The sequence below is a fragment of the Carcharodon carcharias genome, chromosome 27, assembly GCF_017639515.1.
Source record: "Carcharodon carcharias isolate sCarCar2 chromosome 27, sCarCar2.pri, whole genome shotgun sequence".
Lineage (NCBI taxonomy): Eukaryota > Metazoa > Chordata > Chondrichthyes > Lamniformes > Lamnidae > Carcharodon > Carcharodon carcharias.
In genome coordinates this window covers 12,517,425-12,535,066 of record NC_054493.1, presented here as the reverse complement: position 1 = coordinate 12,535,066, position 17,642 = coordinate 12,517,425, and the positions used below count along the sequence as shown (strand labels likewise).

The 17,642-nt window shown below is 44.0% G+C and overlaps 2 long non-coding RNA genes across 2 annotated transcripts; one reads left to right on the top strand and one right to left on the bottom strand.

The window, feature by feature from the left end:
• Positions 1-2,767: 2,767 nt before the first annotated feature.
• LOC121270462 lies at positions 2,768-4,906 on the top strand. Its single transcript, XR_005941544.1, has 2 exons — positions 2,768-2,852; positions 3,447-4,906. It is a non-coding gene; the product is annotated as an uncharacterized LOC121270462 (long non-coding RNA).
• Positions 4,907-13,977: 9,071 nt separating this feature from the next.
• Positions 13,978-17,160, bottom strand: LOC121270456. The gene is made up of 3 exons (XR_005941539.1): positions 17,042-17,160; positions 16,281-16,408; positions 13,978-15,145 (listed from the first exon to the last, which is right to left on the bottom strand). It is a non-coding gene; the product is annotated as an uncharacterized LOC121270456 (long non-coding RNA).
• Positions 17,161-17,642: the final 482 nt, after the last annotated feature.

The window sequence follows — 17,642 nt, the reverse complement described above, 5'->3', positions numbered from 1 at the left end:
ATCTATCTGCTGCCCTTGTCCATCGAGATGACGTGAGTTTGGAAGGTGCTGTCGAAGGAGCCTTGGTGAGTTCCTGCAGTGCATCTTGTAGATGGTACACACAGCTGCCACTGTTTGTCAGTAGTGGAGGGAGTGAGTGTTTGTGGATGGGGTGCCAATCAAGTGGGCTAATTTGTCCTGGATGGTGTCAACCTTCCTGAGTGTTGTTGGAGCTGCACCCATCCAGGCAAGTGGAGAATATTCCATCACACTCTTGACTTGTGCCTTGTAGATGGTGGACAGGCTTTGGAGAGTCATGAGGTGAGTTATTTGCAGCAGAATCCCCAGCCTCTGACCTGCTCTTGGAGCCACAGAATTTATATGGCTGGTCCAGTTCTGTTTCTGCTCAATGGTAACCCCCAGGATGTTGATAGTGGGGGATTTAGTGAAGGTAATGCCACTGAATGTCAAGGGGTGATGTGTAGCTTCTCCCTTGTTGGAGATAGTCATTGACTGGCACTTGTGTGTTGCAAATGTTACTTGGCACCTGTCAGTACAAGCCTGGATATTGTCCAGGTCTTGCTGCATTTAGACATGCACTGCTTCAATAGCTGAGGAGTCGTGAATGGTGCTGAACATTGTGCAAGCACCAGTGAACATCCCCACTTCTGACCTTATGATGGGAGGAAGGTCATTGATGAAACAGCTGAAGATGTTGGGCCTAGGACAATACCCTGAGGAACTCCTGCAGTACTGTCATGGAAATGAGATGATTGACCTCCAACAACCACAACCATCTTCCTTTGTGCTAGGTATGAATCCAACCATTATTGAGTTTCCCCCCTGATTCCCATTGACTCCAGTGTTGCCAAAGCTCTTTGATGCCACACTTGGTCAAATGCTGCCTAGCAGTCACTCTCACCTCACCTCAGGAGTTCAGCTCTTTTGTCCATGTTTGAACCACGGCTGTAATGAGGTCAGGAGCTGAGTGACCCTGGCATTAGTGAGAAGGTGTTATTTCTAAGCTAATGCCACTTGATACAATCTAGATGTGGTGATGAAAATTTTTGTTCACAAATTAAGCCTTGAGTGGCACTGTTACAATCCATAATTTTCCATGAACCAGAATGTGCCCCATCAGTGATCACAGGAGCCCAATGCGATTACTCAGCACTCGGTTGCACTCTGAGCATGCACAGTACAAGTGGTGGATGTGGTGCATGCTGATCAAGAGCCCAGTAGGAGATGTCACTGAATTACAGAAAATATCAAATCCAGAAACAGAGCATTCTGTTCAACCAGTAGGTGATGACACTGAATTATGGAGAATATTGAGTCCAGAAACAGAGCTTTCTGTTCAACTGACCTGTGCTGGAGTTTATGTTTTGCATAGACACATTCCATTTCATCTACCTCAAGTCAGTTTTTCAGCATATCTTTCTTGACACATGTACCAGCACTGAATTAAAAGCAAAATACTGTGGATACTGGAAATCTGAAATAAAAACGGAAAGTGATGGAATAACTCAGCAGGTTGTTTCCACCAGTTTGTACCAGCATTGATCTTTGTGAATTTCAACTTCGACCTTTTTCCAATCTGCAATTGCAGGTGGAGATGGGGGTGAATTGCATAGATTACATCATGGAGGAAGGTCCAGACATTCGGGTTTCTACATACTTTAAGTACCTATTGTGTGTATTGTGCTGTCATGAAAATATAATACTTTTCATAATATCATTGTGATATATTGTAAAGGTAGGTTAATAGTGGAGTTTCGATTAGTTTCTCTGTGCAGATGTGTATGTTTGGTGGTGGGTGCTGAGGGGGCATTTAGTGGAATTGGAGACAGTTGGTCTGGAGCTTTTGAATGATCAAAAGAGAAGCTAGGTTTGAAATGCTAAATACACAAACCTGGCTGAAGTTTTAGAATGTGAGGTGCGAGGAACATTTGCATTTTTATATAAATTAGGTTAGTTTGAAATTCAAACAGATGGTAAAATGTTACACCGAGCCCTAAGAAGCCATGTCAAACAGTGTTTATTTTTCCCAAAGGTTACTGATAATATGAGTACTAAGAAAGATTTATAATAAAGTTAAAAGTAAAGTTGCAAAGAAATATTGGGAATTGGAATTTACATTGAGAGAAACACGTATAAAGGAGATGAGGTTATATGTAAGAGGGAAGGCATTCTAAGATCTAACACAAGTGTGAAAAGCCTCCAGCCTCAATGCATTAAGTTGCTGTCTACAGGAACTGAAGCTAAGAAAACTCACTTTGAATATCACTGTCCAAGGTATTGTGTGCTTTACCAATGTCTGTTAAACTTATGTTTTGTTTCACTGTTGCCTTAACAGAGGTGTAACTGGGAGCTAGATTAATTAGGGGAGTTAGGAGTTATTATAATAGTAATTTGTAGACCTATGAATGTGCTCAAAATCTTTTATTCTGTTAATGAATGTTTAACTTAGTTTAAAAAAACTCTAATTGTGGGTGGACTTATTACTACTGAATTCAAGACACGAATCTCGAGATAAAATACAAATTTCAAAAATAGTGGCAGCTGTTTCAGGATTCGCTCTGTGATTTGAGCAGCTCGGCATTTACCATCCGCTGTGCCATAACAGCGCCCCGGGTCCCGATCTCGATTGGGAAGCCGATGCTTTGGATTTTATGTTCCCAAATCAAGCTATCAATGGCGGATTGTTTACCCAGAACAAACCGCGTTGCAGAAAGTCCCCTATCAATGACGATAGGAGTCCAGTGCGCAGGTGCAGTGTGGGTGTGCGCTCTGAGCATGCTCAGTGTCAGTCATGGTGACAGAGTGAGGAGGAGCTGACGGTTCGGGAGGCGGGAGGAGATTGTGAGCACAGGGTAGGAATGGAAACCGCGGCTGGACTGGGAACTGGATCAACTTCTGGGGTAGGCCCCAGGCCCCGTGTCTACTCCGCGGTGACAGGCCCGGGGGGAGGGAGCGATGGAGCCGGCGGCTGGACGGGGAAGATTTGGAAACACTTTGTGGATCCGCAAACCCTGAGGAATAATTATCAGCTCCTGGTTTGCAGCTGCGGGGCTTCTCCCTCCCGGGAACAGGCCCAGGTTAACGGCCGCCATCCTGGGTCAGCGAGTGGAGGATGGTTCACATCAGAGGATGGGGGAGGGGGGGACAATAAATAAGAGGTTACACTTTGGGCTCAAACCAATGAGGAATCTGATCTGTGTTTGGGAAACTGTTAACAAATGGCCCCTTGTAAAACATGATCTAAATTGTAGAATTTATTAAAAGGATACAGAGAATTATCCAACACTTTATTTGAATTTCAGCCCAGGGAGGAGGGAGAGTGTGTGGGACGGGAATTTACAGTTTTGGGGGAACAAGAGAGAAAAAATGTTCCATCAGAACTAAAATTAACTTCTTAATTTCTATGCCGTGCTTACAATGAGGACTTTTGAAATTTCTGCTTACAGGGCATCAGAAGGGAGAATTTATAGACTGGTAACTCAAACAAAACATATCAGATCAAGATCTAACAGAGTCACTTGATTCATCAGGAGCTGAATATCACCGGCCTTTGAATGTGGAAGGAGAAATAGTTCCCTGTAGAAAAGAAAAATCACTCATCTATATGACTGGAAAAGCACCGAGACACACTCACACCGGTGACAGTGTTCCAGTGCACTGACTGTGCAAAGAGCTTTAGCTAGTTACGCAACCTGAAAAAATTACAGCATTTACAGTGGGACGTTGTGAGTCCCACGTACACGTGTTTTCTGTGTGTGTGTGTGTGTGTGTGGACAAGCATTCAACTGATCATCCAATCTGGAGAGACACAAGGGCACCCGCACCACGGAGAAACCGTGGAAATGTGGGGACTGTGGAGCTGGATTCATTTCCCCATCCCAGCTGGAAATTCATCGGCGTATTCACACTGGGGAGAGGCCGTTCACCTGCACTGACTGTGGGAAGGGTTTCATGCAGTTATCAAATCTTCTGACACACCAGCGTGTTCACAGTGGCATGAAGCCATTCAGCTGTTCCATGTGCGGGAAGGGATTCATGAGCTCATCTAACCTGGGGACTCACCAGCGAGTTCACACTGGGGAGAGGCAGTTCACCTGCTCTGTGTGTGGGAAAGGCTTCACTCAGTCATCTGCTCTGCTGACACATCAACTTGTTCACAGTGATCAGAGATTGTTTAAATGCTCTGACTGTGAGAAGAGTTTCAAAGGACCAATAAACTTGCTCAAACACCAGCGAGTTCACACTGGGGAGAGGCTGTTCACCTGCTGTGTGTGTGGGAAGAGATTCACTCGGTTGCATAACCTGCACAGACACCAGCGAGTTCACATTGGGGAGAGGCCTTTCAGCTGCCCCATCTGTGGGAAGGGATTCATTTTTTCATCTAACTTGAAGAGACACCAGAAGTTTCACATATGACAACAGGGGTTGGATTCTGTTGTTATTGCTGCTGTGAATCACATCCAGGTTTGAACTATGTTCATTCTGATAACTGGGGTTGGATTTTCACTTCCTGACGAGGGTGGGAACTGGGACTTGTGCGATTTGAAAATTACTTTCCCGGTCAGAGGCACTGGATCCGCTGCCTCTGAGACAGTTTGTGATTTTCAAAGTGCCAGTGGAGGGGAGGAAACAGGAAACCCACTCACCACCAATAAACGGCCCCTTAATCTCATTAAAGAACTTGTGAAGGAGCCTGTCTGGAACAGAATGGGATTTTCAATCATTTTTCTGGATTTAAGTTGATTTATGGGGTATAGGTTGTTTGTAATAAATCCCCAATTGTGAATGAAATCATCAAGTTCTACAGGATTTAACCATCTGGCAGGAGTGAACACTTTAAATGGTCATTTAAAAAAGATTTATTAACCATTAAAAGGTGGAAAGGTAACAAGTTAGAAAAATAAAATCAAAGTTTCAATTAACAGTAAGAGGAGAATGTTTAACTTTAAAAATTAAACAGACTTCTCACAACATTCCTCAGTAGATCAGGCCGAAGATGTGAAGTGAGGATAACCCTCTGTCATTCGATACACAGATAACATGCTAACAAAATGGCTTCTCGCAACCTTCATTTTTACACTTAAAAGATGCTGTTGGAAATGGCTAATTAGTCTATGATTTGTCAATAATGTGACAAGAGCTAACTCCATTGGTTTTAGCTAATTTACCACATTGTCTTAAACATGGCACAGTGCCTTCCTTTAAGCTATGTCTCTCATCTTGATGTCTTTACAGGAGCCCATACAGGAGCCCATTCATTAAGATAGACTCAACAATCAAGGACAATGTGTGTTCCTGATAGGGAGCGAGTCCAGGGTTTATCCCATTTCTTTCCCAGCTGTTACAGCACTTTAATTCTCTCATAAGAAATGCTAATAGAGAAATACAGAAATAACATAAAGCGACTTCTAATTAACAACCAATCATCTGTTGCTCATCAGTGGCTGCTTTGTAACATTGCTTTGGGTTAGTTTGTTGTGAAAGGTTAACATCAAAATGGCTTCTCATCTCAGTGTTAGCAGAAAATTGTGTTTTGAGCTTGTTAGCTTATTATGATGAATATGACATGAAATGAACCTGAACGTGGTTAGGCTGCACTAAAATCTATTACCCAGGCTTACTTACAGGATGATGCCAGACAGTCTGGTGCATGTTAATGCACAGCTGTTAGAGTTACCGTGAGTCAAAAGGAAGTTAATTTTCATTTTCTGTTTGTAAAATTTATGGGGTAGACTTATTCTGGTTCGAGCGCTGTACCTCAACTTGATGTCAGTGCGCACTTGTGTTGTCTTTATTGTCCTGGTCATTTCATGAGCTGCCAGCTCCCCTCAGCAAAGCAGCAGCAAACCTCAAAATGGCTGCCATCTGCCTTTACTGCTGGCATCAGACAGGAAGCTCCCTCTCCCCGGAGGCACTTGGTGTCTCAGGTTGGATACTGAGCTCAACCCCTGTCAAAACAGCTCATTTACACTTAAAAATAGTGTCACAAGAACAATGCAGTTCAGATGCAGTGTCTGGACCTGGAATTCATCCAGTGTCAGGTTCTCAACCCTCTTTGAAAATCCAGATCTTGGAGTTTATTCCTCCTGATGTTAATAATCCCTGTAACAGGGCTGGAGTTTAATATTCTGGTTAAATATCAAATAAATCAGCTTGGCGTCAAACACATAATGTTTGTTTTCTCCAGGATAAGAGGAGACAAATTGAAATCCTGTTCTCAACTGTTCCATTTCTGGGCCTTTTCTCCTCTGTTAAAGAAAGATTTGTATTTCTGCAGAGCCTTTCATGACATCAGGATGTCTCAAATCATTTTACAGCCAATGAAATTCCTTTGAAGTGTTGTCAATGTTGTAATGCAAGCAATACAGCAGCTAATTTATGCACAGCAAGATCCCATAGACAACAAATTAATAATACCCAGATAATCTGTTTCAGTGATGTTGGTTGAGGGATAAATATTGATCAAGACTCCTGGGAGAAACCCCGGCTCTTTGAAATAGTGTCAATGGATCTCTTACGTCCGTCCATTCTGTCTCAGTGCCATCTCTGACAGTGCAGTGCTCCCTCAGTACTGCAGTGGAATGTCAGCCTGAATTTTATGCTCATCTTTCTGGATGTGGATTTGAACCCATATGATTTAGACATGAAAATGCAACCACTGAGCCACGACTAACACATCATCACTTTGGATTATTTCAGGACCTAGACCTTTGGTTACTCTCATGGACAAGTCCCAGCTCCCCATACCTTCCAGAGTGTCTCTCCAAGCCTTCATCATCTCACTTTGCTGAAAAGGAGGTAGAGGGAAAACGGGGAACTAGAGATCAGTCAGTCTAACATCAGTAATTGGCAAAATGTAGGAATCTATCATGAGGGATGTGTTAACGGGGCATTTAGAAAATTATTAACTGATTGAGCAGAGCCAATACGGATTTATGAAAGGGAGATCATGTTTGACAAATCTGTTCAGAGCTTTTTGAAAATGTAATAAGTAAGGAGGATAATGAGGGTATCAGTAGATGTTGTGTATTTGGATTTTCAAAAAGCATTTGATAAGGGGCCACACAAGAGGTAATTACACACAATTTGGTCTGGTGTTTGGGGGTATCTCAGCATGGACTGAGGATTGGTTAATGGACAGAAAACAGAGAGTAGGAATAAATGGGACATTTTCAGGTTGGCAGGCTGTGACTAGCAGGTACAAGGATCAGCAGTTGTGCTTCAGCTATTTACAATCAATATCAGTGACTTAAATGAGGGTACTGAGTGTAACATATCCAGGTTTTCTGATGATACAATGTGGGGTGGGAAAGTAAGTGCTGAGGAGGACACAAAGAGGCTGCAGAGGGATATAGACAGGTTGGGTAAGAACATGGCAGGTGGAATACAACATGGTGAAGTGTGAAGTTATCCACTTTGGTAGGAATAATAAAAGAAAGAATATTTTTCGTATGGTGAGAGACTGGGAAATATTTGCATTCAGAGGGACCTGGCTGTTCCTGTACATGAATCACAAAGTTAACATGCAGGTACAGCAAGCAAATGGTAAATGGTCTGTTAGATTTTATTGCAAAGGGTTTGGAGTATAAGAGTAAAGATGTCTTACTACAATTATACAGAGTGTTGGTGAGGCATCACCTGGAGTATTGTGTGCAGTTTAAGTCTCCTTACCTAAGGAAGGACACACTTGCCCTACAGGGAGTGAAACCAACATTCACCAGACTGGTTCCTGGGATGAGGAGATTGTCCCATCAGGAGAGATCGAGCAGACTAGGCCTATGTTGAATGGAGTTGGAGAGATTGAGAGGTGACCTAAATGGCCTGACAGGGTAGATGCTGAGAAAATGTTTCCCGTCTGGAGAATCTAGAACACGGGGAATCATTTAGGACTGAGATGAGGAGGAATTTCTTCACTTAGTTGTGAATCATTGGAACTTTCTACCCCAGGGATCTGTGGCTCTTAGTTATATTTAAAACAGAGGTCGACAGAGTTTTGGGTACAAGGGGAATTAAGGTTTGTGGGGAGCGTGGATCTGAGGTAGAACATCAACCATGATCGTATCGAATAGCAGAGCAGGCTATATGGGCCGAATGGCCTCTTCCTGCTCCTATTTCTTATGTCCATTAAGCCTCGGTCTGGTTCCCCTCAAGCTGCTGAGTGGGTGAATTAAATCTTTCTTCACAAATCACCCGGATACCAGACTACAAGTCAGGCCATGAACATTGTTTATTGTTTTCAAATCACAGTGAAATGTGGGCACACAGACCCTTTCTAGATGTGTCTAAATGTGATCAGAGTTATCCAGCAATTCAGCACTAATGGGGAGAGCTATTTCACAAAACAAGGAACAAAGACTGCACAGGATATTCAGTGATTCACTATAAATCAGCACGATTGGATGCTGAGTATCAATTACAGCAGGGAGCAGAGTCTAAGGCTATCAATTGGTGAGTTTACTTTTAGAATAATTTCTTCAATATCTCACAAGTTAACAGCTTTGAACAGCCCGTCTCTCAAATAGCTCGAGCCTACTTGTAATTACAAACACTCAGAGCTTACTGAGCCTCATCCTCGAGTTACAGAACAGACTTTCTCCCATCAACATAGAGCTGCATGACTGCACAGTGATCTGTTCATTGCTCATCTTTAGTTCAAGACAGTTTCTGAGTGATTTACATTGAAAACAAGGTTTGTAGACATGATAGTCTATTCACACATGATTCACACGCCAAGTCGAAACTGGGCAACTGACATTAGGATCAACCTCAACTGTCTGAATGAACATGATTCAGTCCAGGATGTGATGAACAGAAGCAACAACAGCAGAATCCAACCCCTGTCATCACTTGTGAACTCGCTGGTGTGTCTGCAGGTGGAATAAGCGAGCGAATTCCTTCCCACACTCGGAGCAGGAGAATGGTCTCTCCCCAGTGTGAATTCGCTGGTATGTCAGCAGGTTGGATGACTGAGTGAATCTCTTACCACACTCAGAGCAGGTGTACGGCCTCTCCCCAGTGTGAGTGCGCTGGTGTGCAGTGAGATGAGATGGTTGCTTGAACCCAGTCCCGCAGTGAGAGCACCTGAACGGTCTCTCATCAGTGTGAATACGTTGATGGTATTGCAGATCCATAGAACTTTTGAAGCACTTCCCACAGTCTGAACATTTAAAAGGTCTCTCATCAGTGTGAACTCACTGGTGTGTGAGCAGGTGGGGTGATGTACTGAACCTCTTCCCACACTGTGAGCAGCTGAATAGTGCGTACCTAGTGTGAATGCGCTGGTGCTGCCTCAGTGTGTATGGGTTTTTAAAGCTCTTTTCACAGTTGGGGCATTGAAACTCTCTCTTGTTGGTGTGAACTTGCTGGTGTTTCAGCAGGTAGGATGAGCAAGTGAATACGTTTCCATACACAGAGCAGGTGAACGGCCTCTCCCCTGTGTGAAGTCGCTGGTGTGTCTGAAGGCAGGTTAACTGAGGGAATCCCTTCCCACACACGGAGCAGATGAATGGCCTCTCCCCGGTGTGACTGTGTCAATGAGTTTCCAGATCAGACAGGGACCTGAATCTCTTCCCACAGTCCCCACATTTCCAGGGTCTCTCCCTGGTGTGAACGGTACTTTTTGCTTCCATTTTCTAAGGATGGTGATATTCAGGTCCTGATGAATCAAGCAACTCTGGCAAAGTTTGACATGATTTTGATTCCCGACTGCAAATCCTTCTAATACCCTGTAAACTGAGCTCAAAATAGAAACAAAGAACTGTGAAAAAGAACCGACAAAAACACAAAGGCAGGTTGTGAAATTGAGCTGAATGAATCTGGTCATTTGTGGGGCCGGCACGAGGAAAAAGTAACCATGAAAACTGCTGGATTGTCATAAAAACCCAACTGGTTCACTAATGTAATTCACAGAAAGGAAGCTGCCACCCGGTCTGGGCCCACACAAGACTCTGGCCTCTATGGGAGAGGAGAGAGTGAGAGGTGGAGGAGGGGAAAAAGAGATGGGTTTCATAGATCTGCAATTCAACCAGAATTTTGATAGAATCCCCCAAACTCCTGACCCCCACCACCTGGAAAGACAAGATCAGCTGGTGCATGGGGGAAACCATCAGCTCCAAGCCACACAGCAGGGTTCACAATGGGGAGAGGCTGGACACCTGTTCCACATGTGAGAAGGGATTTAATCCATCATCCAACCGGCAGACACACCAGTGAGTTCAGCAGTGACCTCAGGGGTTGGATTCTGCTGTTAATCACATCCAGGACTGAGCTATGTTCATTCGGATAGTTTGGGTTTGTTTCTGCTGATGTTAATAACCTTTGTAACTGGTCTGGAGGTTTAATATTCGGGAAATTGGCTTATTTTACTTTGTAACCCTTACCCTTCAATGAAGTATCTTTCTTCGGCCTATATCAAACAATGATTTGCTTGTAATTTTTTTCAGTTTAGTTACTGTATTCAGTGCTGACCATGTGGCCTGCTCTACATTGGGAAGATCAAACACAGATTGGGTAATCACTTTGTGGAACAACCTCTGTTCAATCTGTGAGCTTGACCCTATGCTTCTGGTGACTTGTCATTTTAATTCTCTGCCCCACTCCCACTCTGACCTCTCTGTCCTTGGCCTCCTGAACTGTTCCAATGAAGCTCAATGGGAGCTCAAGGAACAGCAGCTCATCTTTCGATTCAACACTTTACAACCATCCAGACTCAACATCAAGTTCAGCAGTTTCTCAGTTTCTGCATCAGCAGAGAGTTGTCAGGATCGGTAACTCTCTACCTCAAAAGATGGTGGAATCTGATTCTATAAGGAACTTTTAACAGGGAGTTGACAGGTATTTGATAATGAAGAACTTAATGATTACAAACAGAAAGTGGGTGTGAGGGACGAAACATGACTGCTCTTTCAAATAGACAGCACAAGGACAAAGGGTTGAATGGCCTCTTTCTGTGCTGTAAGTTTCTTTGATTCTAGAATTTGCTCATTTATCCCCTCGAGTCTGTTCCACCATGCAATGAAATCATGGCTGATCTGTGATCTGACTCTATACACCCGCCTTTGCCCCATATCCATCAATAGCTTTAGTTAACAAAGATCGTTCAATGTTAGATTTAACATTAACCTCGCATCAACTGCTGTTTGTGGAACAGAGTTCCTCACTTCCACCTCCCTTTGTGTGTAGAAGTGTTTGTAACTTCACTCTTGAAAGGTCTGGCTCTCATGTTTACACTATGCCCCCAGTCCCAGATTCCCCAACCAGTGGAAATCATGTGTCTTTATCTACCTAATCAGTTCCAATTAATATCTTGAAAACTTTGATCAAATCACCACTTATTCTTAATTCCAGGAAATACAACACACGCTTGTGTCATCTCTCCTAACAACTTAACTCTTGGAGTCCAGGTATCATTCAGGTAAATCTGTGCTGCACTCTCTCCAAGGGCAATATATCCTTCCCAGAACTGTACACAGTTCTCCAGGTGTGGTCTGACCAGGGCTTGTGTATCCAGATGCTTTTCCAGTCATCGTGATACCTGAAATTAAATTATCAGGAGAGATGACTGAAACTCAGATTGTTTCCTGGAATTTAGTAAATTAAAGGGTGATTTAATCCAAGATTGAAAGAAATTATTTCTGCTGACTGGGGAGTCTGCGTCAAGGGAAATAATCTAAAATTTGTAGCCCGGTCCTCCAGAGTGAAATGAGGTAACAATTGTTGACACAAAGGCTGGGAAAAGTTTGGAATTCTCTCCCACAAATGACAATTCCCTCACCAATATCGCTTTAGGATGTGGGTGTTGCCCATCCCTCATTGCCCTTGAATTGTGTGACTTCTCAGGAGGAAAAAAACAGTAAAACCTGGGAAATAAGAATACTGGTCGGAAATCGCCTTGTATAACTTAGAATGGAACAGCAGTTAAAAACTGGGAATTAAGAGTATTAGTCCGAACTGCTTTTTTGTCCTTCTGGGTTTGACTGTTTCAGAATGAACCACATCGCTGTGGGTCTGGAGTCCTATGTAGGCCAGACTTGGTAAGCACGGCAGGTTTCCTTCCCTAAAGGGACATTAGTAAATCAGATGGGGTTCACCACAATCGATGATAGTTTTGTGGTCACTATGACTGATTTAGTCACTGAATTTAAAGTTCACCAGCTGCCATTCGAACCCATATCCTCAGACCAGGATCACTGGATTTCTAGCCCAGTGACATTACCACTAGGCCACTGTCTCCCCTCTGAGCTCGCGCGCGGTTTCCAGGCTCCCCCCGGTGCACAATCTCCAGCCGCCGACTTCATCTCTCACCCTTTGTGATCTGAGCTCGACCGCTCCTTCATCCAGCTCCGGTTTCAGTACTGCGCATGCATCATTCACAGCCTAGCCCTGCCTCCTCGGTCACTCCGATTGGTTGGAGGAGAAACCGCTTCGCTCGCCCCTCTCTTCCTATTGGCCCGAAGCTGCCGTCAATTAGCCGGGCATTGTGAGTTTTCCAGTGAGAGGTCACTGTCGGGAGCGGGTTTACAAATCCCGAGTGCGGCCCCAGAGCCGAATATTAAACAATGAATATTATCCATTCTCACTATCCGCCGCTTCCGGCTTCTCTCCGGGAACAACCTCAAAGAGACCAGGACCCTCCGAGCATGCGCAATCCAGCCGGCCAACCCGCGGCAGATAGAGCGGTGTCTGATGCGCATGGGAATGTGGGTAATTCGGACGGCATTAGAGGCTCAGTCCCAGTTAATCATTAAAATAAAATCAGTCACTGCGGATGTTGGAAATCTGAAATAAAAACAGAGAATGCTGGAAAAGCTCAGCAGGCCTGGCAGCATCTGTAGAGAGAGAAACAGTTAACGTTTCGAGTCCATATGACCCTTTCTCGGATCTTTATCTGAATCTGGGGAAGTGAAGGTGAGATTCTACTGGCATCAGGATTGCAAAATAAGAAAGACCAAGATCCATCTCCTATCATTCACATCCTTCAATAATGGAGCTGTTGGCCAGTCTTGGCAAAGAATCTGTTTCAATAAGTCTATAACAGAGCAATACACAGATGTTCAGCTATGCTTTGTATCAATTAGCGGTGAGCTTGCGTTGTGGACTGTCATGTCTTCACTTTTCCCTGTTGATCGAATCCAGAAGAGCTGCTGTAGTTAAAAGGACTTGACCGGCAAGATACAGTCACAGTGAGAGTGATAATGGAACTTTTTTTATGTCAAAGTTCAGTGACACCTAATCACTTATCCAGAGAGTCAGTATGTAAAAATGTAAATAAAATAATCATAGTTACTGTAGGTGATTCTCTGGCTATAATTAGATGTAACCAGAATGTAATTTGTGACTTCAGTAAGAGCTGTTTTGATATTGTGACAGGTGCAGAAATCTCATTGAAAGGATTTAAACATGGAGTTCTGGAGAAAATGTGCATGGATTTGAAAGGTGACAAGGACTTTGGAAAGGAAAGGGTGGTTAGAGGTGGGGCAGTATTTTGCAAGGGCATTGGGGTCCAGGATTTGTACCATGGAGGAGTGGGTGATGATGACAGATTGAAAGGAATGAAGGGCAGTACCTGAAGAGAGATAACTGTTAACAATATCAGCGAACATGGGGAAGTTGGGTGATCTGTAGTTTGATGGGAATAGTGAGAGAGGACAGGTTTTATGGAAAAGATAAGCTCTGAGAAGGCATGAGAGAAGATTGGAGAGAATCTAAAGAAAGAAGTAGGTTCAGGGCTGCAGCAGGAAGGAGCTTTAGACAGTTTGGCCCGGTGGGATAATGGAAGGGAAGGAAGCAGAGAGGCAGCTGATCAAAGTGTCAAAGAAGCTCCATGAACTCATTGCACTTGTTGTCGGAGGTGAGGATGGTGGAGACAGGGGAGAGGGAAAGCACTTCAAAAGGAACTAACCAGTGTTAGAGGTATTAAAAAGATACGGCATACTGTACGTTTAGCACAAAGGTGATTTATTTGACTTTTATCCTGAATATGATATCCTTTAATGGTGTGGAGTTTATTAACATCAGCAGAAACAGACCCCAATGAGCATAGTTCAGTCCTGGATGTGATTAACAGAAAATCCAATCACTGTACTTACTTGCGAACTCACTGGTGATTCAGCAGTATTGATGACCGACTGAATCTCTTCCCAAACCTTGTGCAGGTGAATGACTTTCCATTGTGTGACCTTGCTGGTGGCTGAGCAGGTGGGATGACCGAGTGAATCTCTTCCCACACTTGGAGCAATTAAACGGCCTCTCCCCAGTATGAACTCGCTGGTGATTCAGCAGTGTGGATGGCTGAATGAATCCCTTCCCACACTCAGAGAAGGTGAATGGCCTGTCCCCAGTGTGAATTCACTGATGTACAGAAAGTTGAGATGATCCCCTGAATGCAGCCCCACAGTAAAAACACCTGAACGGTCTCTTGTCAGTGTGAACACGTTGATGGGACATCAGTTCCCCGGAGCTTTTATAGCACTTCCCGCAGTCCATGCATTTAAAAGGTCTCTCATCAGTGTGAACTCTTTCATGCCTCAGCACATGGGATAACTGAGTGAATCCCTTCCCATACATGTAGCAGGTGAAAGGTCTCTCATCAGTGTGAATTCACTGGTGTACAGGGAGTTGAAATGATCCCCTGAACCCAGTCCCGCGGTGAGAGCACCTGAAAGGCCTCTCATCAGTGTGAACACATTGATGAGTAATCAGGTTCCCAGAACTTTTATAGCACTTCCCACAGTCTGGACATTGAAAAGGTCTCTCCCCAGTGTGAATGTGGTGGTGTGTTAGCAGGTTGGATGACTGAGTGAATCCCTTCCCACACTCGGAGCAGGTGAATGGCCTCTCCCCAGAGTGAACTCGCTAGTGTGTAATCAGCTGGGATGAACGAGTGAATCCCTTTCCACATGTAGAGCAGTTGAATGGCCTCTCCCCAGTGTGAGTACATCGATGAGTTTCCAGCTCAGATGGGTAACTGAATCTCTCCTCACAATCTCCACAGTTCCATGGTTTCTCTCCACAGTGAACAATGCTTTTTCCATCCATGTTCAAAGTTCTACGGTATTCAGGTTACAATAAATTGGGCAACTCCATCAGATGCTGGCGTGATATTTGGTTTGAGCTTCCCAACTGCAAATCCTCCGCTTCTAATACCCTGTGAAATTGATTTAAAACAAAAAAAAGGGAGTGAGAGAGTACCCACACAAACACAAAGGCAGGCTGTGAAATTGAGCTGAATGAATCTGGTAATTTGTGGGGCCGGCACAAGGAAAAAGTGACCATGAAAACTGCCGGATTGTCCTAAAAACCCAACTGGTTCAATAATGTCCTTCAGGGAAGGGAACCTGCCTCTCGGACTGGTCCGACACAAAACAATAGCCTCAGTGGAAGAAGACAGGGAGACATTAGAGAGTCAATGGGTGAAGGAGAGGGATTTTATATATTTACAACTCGACCAGAACTTTGACAGAATCTCCCAAACCCTCAATCTCCATCACCTAGAAGGACCAGGGTAGCAGGTAGTTGTGAACACCTTCACTTCCAAGTTCCCCCCCAAGTCACATACCATCCTGACTTGTCTGACATCTAGCACTGGATGAGCAGAAATTTCCTCCATTTAAGTATGGGGAAGACCAAAGCCTTGTCTTCAGTTCCAGCGGCAAACTCCACTCCTGAGCCACCGACCCCATCCCTCTCCCTAGCAACTGTCTGAGGCTGAACCAGGCTGTTCACAACCATGGTGAAATATTTAATCTCAAGATAAGCTTCCAAACACATACACACATCATCACCAAGACCACAGTGCCCAACTCCACCCTCGTCTTAGTTCAGCTGCTGCTGAAACCATCATCCATTCCTTTGTTACCTCTAGACTTAACTATCCTAATGCACTCCTGGTCGGCCACCCACATTCAACCTCCCTGTAATCTTGAGATCAATCCCTATCAGTAATCTCCTCTACCCACGCATCTCTCCAAAATATGTGTTCATTGAATTCTATCTCTTGAATATTCTCGACATTAATCACCCCACCATTGGTGGCCGTTCTTTCAGTTGCCTGGGACCCAAGCTCTGGAAATACCTCTTGAAAACCTACCTCTTTAGCCAAGCTTTCAGTCACCTGCCCTAATATCTGCTCATGTGGCTCGGCGTCAGAAATTGCTTTGTGAAATGTCTTGGAACGTTGTATTGCATTAAAAGTGTGATATAAAAACAACTGATTGTCATTGATTTGGACATATATCGCCATTCCTTCATTATCTCTAGGCGAATAATCTGTAACTCCTTACCGAACAGCATTGTGGAGGCACCTTCACCACATGGGCTGCAGCAGTTCAAGGAGGTCAGATATCATCTTCTCCACAAGCAGCTTGGAATTAGCAGTATATACTGGGGAATTAGCAATATATGCTGGTATCTGTGGAGAGAGAAAGAGTGAACAATTCAGGGTGTGCACCATGAATTACGAGGAATAAAAATGGTGCAGAATTTGATGGTTCCAGGTATGAGGGATTTTAATTGCAATGTTTGTTTGTGAAGCTGTGGGTGCTCTCCTTAGAGTGAAGGAGATTAAGGGGAGATTTGATAGACGTGTTCAAGTTTCTAATAGATTTAGATAAGGTAGATAAAGAAAAGCTGTTTCCATTCAATTTGTAAAAGGATAAGGGACACAAGATTTAAGGTTTTAGGCAAGAGGTAGAGGGGTTTTTTTTTTTTACTCATTCATGGGGCGTGAGCATTGCTGGCTAGGCCAGCATTTAATTCCCATCCTTAACTGCCTTTGAGAAGGTGGTGGTGAGCTGCCTTCTTGAACCGCTACAGTCCATGTGATGTAGGTACACCCACAGTGCTGTTAGGAAGTGAGTTCCAGGATTTTGACCCATTGACAGTGAAAGAACGGCCAATATATTTCCAAGTCAGGATGGTGAGTGGCCTGGAGGGGAACTTCCAGGTGGTGGTGTTCCCATGTGTCTGCTGCCCTTGTCCTTCTAGATGTGAGGAAAAACATTTTTACACAGTGAGTAGTAATAACATGGAGCTCAGTGCTTACACTCAGAGGCTGATAGTATCCCGGTCCTGCTGGATCGAGTGATGCTGTTGTTTCTTGACGTGATGCTTGGTTTTGAGTTTCCTGTTGGCAAATTCTCCCCTTCTAATATCTTGTAAAAGGAGTTTCCAAAAACCATCATTGTCAATCTAGGATAAAAATTGAGAAGAGACAAACATTTGTCTTGGTTTGAGCTAACTATGTACATATTAACATGCAAACTAGGAGCAGAAGTCAGCCATTCAGCCCCTCCAGCCTGCTCACCCATTCAATAGGATCTTGGCTGATCTGTTTGTGTTTTAAATTCCACATTCCCATCTAACCCTGATAACCTTTGATTCCCTTGCCAAACAAGAGTCTACCTACCTCTGCCTTAAAAATATTCGATGACCCCGCCTCCACGGCCTTCGGAGGCAAAGTCACACAGCCCTCAAAGAAAAATTTCTCCTCTGTCCAAAAGGGAAACCCCTAATTTTAAAACAGTACCCCCTTGAGCTGGACTCACCCACAAGCAGAAACATCCTTTGCATGTCCACCTTGTCAAGACCATTCAGGATATTATATACTTCAATCAAGTCGCCCTCACTCTTCTAAACTCCAGTGG